We start from the raw sequence: 6,000 nt of genomic DNA on the forward strand, positions 1-6,000 counted from the left end.
ATAACAATTTTCTTGGTGCTTTTCTTAAGAGGTCTCTGGAATAGACATCACTATGACCTTCTGATCCCTTAAAGGAACTGTTTTATCATTTTCATTGCCTGAAGTCCACTTCTAAGTGTTCTTGAACAAAAAATGTAGATTTACATTATTTACACAACCTTTTACAGCCCTATCTGTAACCTTTCAGCTGTATGTGTTCCTACTGCCTTTAAGAAAGTTGATTAGGCTCATAGTTAGAAAGGCTGAAAAGCTTCTGGAAGCATTAACCTCATATACCGTCACCTTCTCCACCTGCTGCTGTGTTACTCATGTTCTCATGCTGAGCACCGCGAGGCTCATCAGGCTCCACACTCCTGTCATCATGCAGAGTGGCTATTTCCATGTCATCTGCAAAGCTGCACCAGAAGAAAATTATACATATAAGCAGCAGATAAGCAGGATTCCTGGAGTCCTGTCAGGGCAGGTTGCCCTTCAGTTTCCACTCAGTGTGGGATGTATTTCTCACACAGGTGGTCTTTGAAGTGGATTTCTGCTTGTAGATGCAGGCTGCGGCACAAGCTCAGCCCAGTGCTCATCAAGGTTTAGTGAAGGACTGAAATGCATCAATAATGAAAACATTGTTTAAAATTTTCCAGCCTCATTAAATTTACTAAGCTAATTTAAGAAGTAAACTGCTTTTGCTTGCTAACCTGCTTGCTTGAAAAACACTCCCTGATGACTTACAATGATTATTCTATTTCTTTCAACACATGGATTACATTTCTGCAGCACTACACATGCATAGGGTTTATTTGCAATTGGAAGTATTAGTGTTAATTGTAAAGTGATATTTGAATACGTTTTGAATCACATGATATGTTTTGTTGAGCTTTAGGAATTATAAAAGTAAAACAGCAGGGCCATTCTGCAAATACATGTAGAAATTTAGATGTATCAGACAGCTGATCTGGGCATCTCAGCAATAACAATGGTTTTAACCTGCATCAGCTGAACAGTAGAAAATGACCCTCACTGAGCACCTCTCCCTGAGGCACAGGGGAAATTGCACTATTCATTTCAGTCTCTGCTGAGATCTCACATTGGGCTGACATTAGTCTATCTATTCAATTAGTCCTGTCCTCAAAGAGACATGACCTCCCTCTGGCAGAAGTTTCCATCTTCAATTCTGCTGTTTTTACAGCTGATTGGAGGCCTTTACAAATGCGTATGTGAACTTTTTGGCTAGAGTGCAATTAGTTACATTTATATATACACAATATAGTGCAATTTATATTATCTATATAATATTTATATTAAAGTAAAAAGTTACATTTTAAAATATGTCTATTTACAGTAATGATCATTCCTTTTGTACAAAGCAGTTCACATTTTGAAAACAACGAATGACTTGAATAATAAACCATAAATAGGCTCTTTCGGTCTAGGAATAGCGGGAACATTAAAGTGTGTTCCCTCTAAAGGTTTAAGGCTATGACTGGCTGAGCATGACCTGAAAAGATTAGAAAAATAAATCAGTCACACTGCCCCTCAGGTGCTGCACTTGTTGACAGGACTGTATACAAAAGCATTCGGTCGCTTTGGACACATGCTCATCCTGGACCCCCGTAGGAAATTTGCAGTAGAAGAGTGAATGGATAATCCCCAGTTATAGTGTAAAAGAAAAGAGCGCTGAAATATTGAAGACCAATCTCAGTTTTAACATGCATATTTTATGACCAGTGATCCAATCTGAAAAGCAGGTTCTTTGATTTCATGACTGTGTGCATCGATTCATGCATCGAGAAGTCATTAAGAAATCAGTACGTTTTTATATAAGGAATTAATACTTTTGGTTCTTTATGTGATGTATGTAACAAAATAGTGCATTATTTTATCAACATATTATCTGTATATGGATTTTTTTTATCTTCCATTTTTATATAAGAAATTTATACTTTTATTTATTAAGGATGCATTAAATCAAGTTATAATGTTACAAACAATTATTTCAAATAAATGCTCTTCTTCTGAACTTTCTATTCAACAAAGAATCTTGCAAAAAAAAAAAACCCACTGTATTATAGTTTCTGAGAAAAAAATTAAGCAGCATAACGGTTTTGATAATAATAGGAAATGTTTAAATTGATTTATTAGAATCATTTCTGAAGGATCATGTGACACTGAAGACTGGAGAAAGGATGCTGAAATTCAGATTTGAAAGAATACATTACATTGTAATATGTTAAAACAGTTATTTTGTATTTAAATACTATTTCACAATTTTACTGTTTTTGCTTTTTTGATCAAATACAGTCAAATACCTTTTGAAGTAGCACAATAAGTTTCTTTCAAAAACATAAAAACTCAAAAGCTTTTGAGTTGCAGTATACTGTATGTGAAAAAATATTAAATGAATGAATGAACAATAACAAACAAACAAACATAGCATTTTAAGTGTTAAAAATCATAGTTACTTAAGAACGGTGATGACCATTTTATTTTTACAGCACATAATGTAAAGCGCAAACTTTAAAATCCACTTTTTTAGCATATTAATTGGTAGACAGGCAAGTAATTTGCTGTTTTCCAGGACACATTAGCAGTGATTAGTACTAACACTGCACCACCTTAAAGATGTGACCATATAACATTTTGCTTCTTTTTTTCTATTTAGTGCTGTACAATTCACCACCCAAGGCTAGATAACCCCAAACTCATGTTATAGCAGGTGTTAACGGTGTCAGTGATAAAGTGCTGTGTAAGGTCCTTGTGTACTGCACACTGCTGAGCCCAGCAGTTAAAATGCCACCTTCAAAACGGATTTAGACTGAACAGCCCTGAACATAACCATGAACACGGTCTCTAAAAAGAAGTAAGAAAATGATTACAGAAACTCCTTATTGGCATAAAACAACATCTCAAGCAAGGAGTCATGAATACACACACACACACACACACACAAAACATTACAGGAGGAAAATATCTGTTGGGTCTTGTTCTACCCAAGCATGCTTTGCAGGATGAACCGTATGGCCTTTAGCAGGGTTCTGTTGGCTGTAAGGTGCTGAGTAATAACAGAAAGGTTAATGGAGAGTCTGAGGCACCGACCGATCGTAATTGGGATTCTGGGACCAGGAAGTGATTAATGTGGTTTGAGGGATGTTTTATCAGAAGCACAGGACAAATTTAGCAAGCTGTGGATTGTTAAGGGCGCTCTCACTTTGTAATGTCTGGAAAATAAGGGACCTTTTAATAGCATTAGGTACTGACTGGTTTAAGTGCTTTTCTATGGTGGGTGTTACAGACGGTCGCTAAGTGTATAGTTATTGTTAACTAAAAACTATTAAAAACGGTTTTGAATAACTAAAATACAGCTGAAATGGAAAATACATACCAATTTTAATAGTTTTAGTTAACAATAACTATACACTATACCCTAACAATTACATGGAAAATCAGTAAATAGGTGTAAGGCAATTCAAACACTCGATTCATTTTTAAATTGTTAAAAAGGCCCAACAAAGGTTGTACCTCTTTTACCAGGTGAGGAAGTTTACCCTGCCACAGGAGCTGCTGAAACAGTTGTAATCAGCCGTCCTTGAGTCTGTCCTGCACACTTCAGTAACTGTCTGGTTTGGTAGAAGACTACAGAGAACGGTTCGGACTGCTGAAAGGATTACTGGTGCCCCCTGCCCATCCTTCAAGAACTGTATACATCCAGGGTGAGGAACAGGGCTCAGAAAATCACTCTGGATCCCTCACATCCAAGTTATTTTGGAACTTTTGCCATCTGGCCGGCTCTTCAGGGCCGCAAATACCAAGACAGCCAGGCACAAGAGCAGTTTCTTCCCCCAGGCAATCAACCTCTTGAACAGTTAAATGTTCCCCACTTATGCAATAAAAATGTGCAATAACCTTATATTTATTTGTTACCACCTCCATCCTAGTACACCCTTGCATCTCATTCTATTCCATTCCATTATCATCTATAGCACAACTGTACATACAGTTTATATATTTATTTATTTTTCAATATTTGTTTATTTATATTTACATACGTGTATTTTTTAATTCTCATCTTTTTTTAAATTTTTTATTGTTGTTGTCTCTGTGTACTGGAAGCTTATGTCACTTAAACAAATTCCTTGAATACGCAAGCATACTTGGCAATAAAGCTCTTTCTGATTCTGATATATGATGAACAACTTATTTCAGAAAAGCTAAAATTACTAAAACAGAAACAAAAATTACAGCTATAAATTTAAATAAGATAAAATAAATGCTTTAAATTGCATTAAATGCATTACATAACCTTATCTAACAACACGTAATATATCTGATAAACTATTTATTTTTAAATATAATAAATAATTATATTAAATACATTCTTGACTAAAAATACAACCATTCATTGTTAGCTCAAGTCAATTAAATATTATTTAATATTAAAATTATATAATAATTATATAAAAAATAATTGTATTAGATTTTTGCATTTTAATAACAAATAAATAATCATTGCTTTAGAAATATTTGTCTTTGTTAGTTTAACTAAATAAATAAAAATCTTTCAAAATAATAATAAACTTAATATCTTTCAGGTGAATATTAGGAGTCTGATAAATTAGAAAATGAATAGTAAAATTTGGCGTATCAAGTCAAACAACAAATTATGCACCAAATTGTAATATTCAGGGTTAGGGATTTGTTCAAATGACTTCAGCCACAATAATAATTATCGCCTTAGCAAACTCCATTAATGATTCAAAAGTAACATTAATTTCTCATTTTAAAATGGACAAATAATTAATGATTCTCTATAGTTGAGCTAATCATGCACTGAATTTTAACACATGTGCCTGAAAAGCTTTCACAGGCTTCAAATGATCAACACAATGAACAAAGCCTTCATGAGAACAAAGCCAGGAATAAACTGCAATTGCATATAAAATATTATCAGGCAAACCCATTCAACACAAAGTCAAATTACAACAAACATCCTGCATATGAATGAAACACAACCACGGCTCTATTGCACCTATAGTTTTCGATTTATAGCAACTTGTGCAGCTGTTCTGCAAATGTGACATACAGTAGAAGACGCTTAATTCAAAGATGAGCTTTGGATTAAAGCCTGAGTAGGTATATTACATGGTTTCTCTCCCCCTCCTGCCCCGACTTGCATCTGCACTCTGTGTCAAAATTACTCTCAAGTCAGCCGATTAACCAGATGAAATGTAAATGACGGCTCTACCACAATCCCAAATTTACATGACTGTAAATCCTTTTGAATTCCCATGCAATCTGCAACCGTTGCAGCAGCTGCTTGCATGTTTTCTGGTTGGAGTTCTGCAATAATCACTGATAATCTAAATAAAAACACACTATTTAACTATAGTAGAACAGAGACTGTGAAAATGATAACCAGAACATGTTTATAAAAGCCAAAGTCATATAAAAGTCATTTTACAAGAAAATACTATTATATATATATATATATATATATATATATATATATATATATATATATATATATATATATATAAACTTATTTTCTTTCTTTTCATAATTTGCTTCTTGACATTTCTTTGTAATGGTTTCTACACCAAATGTTCTTCTGAGCAATATGTTTTTTGGATTTCAAAACACAAGTAATATATAATTCAATATAACCAACCACAAAATGGGAATTATTTATAGATGTTGGACTCATTAGCATGTGTAATGCATTCAGTAAACATGCAGTTTTATACTCTAGATCTTTAAATCTATAACTAGTAAAAATAATAAATAAATAAAGAAAATCAATCTTTATACTTCAAAGTTCCATGTTTCTTTGTCATTAATTGTGAAGTTTACTAGCAGTTTCTGAGTCATAATTGTTTCTGCACCAATTTCTATCATTGTGCGCATAAAATAAATTGACAGATAAATCCAAATTACAAATTAAATGATTAAATATTTCACATTCACAGGACCACTTAGGACTGTATTGCTCAAAGATAATTTCAAAAATGAAAT

Source organism: Carassius carassius, chromosome 27, assembly GCF_963082965.1.
Source record: "Carassius carassius chromosome 27, fCarCar2.1, whole genome shotgun sequence".
NCBI lineage: Eukaryota > Metazoa > Chordata > Actinopteri > Cypriniformes > Cyprinidae > Carassius > Carassius carassius.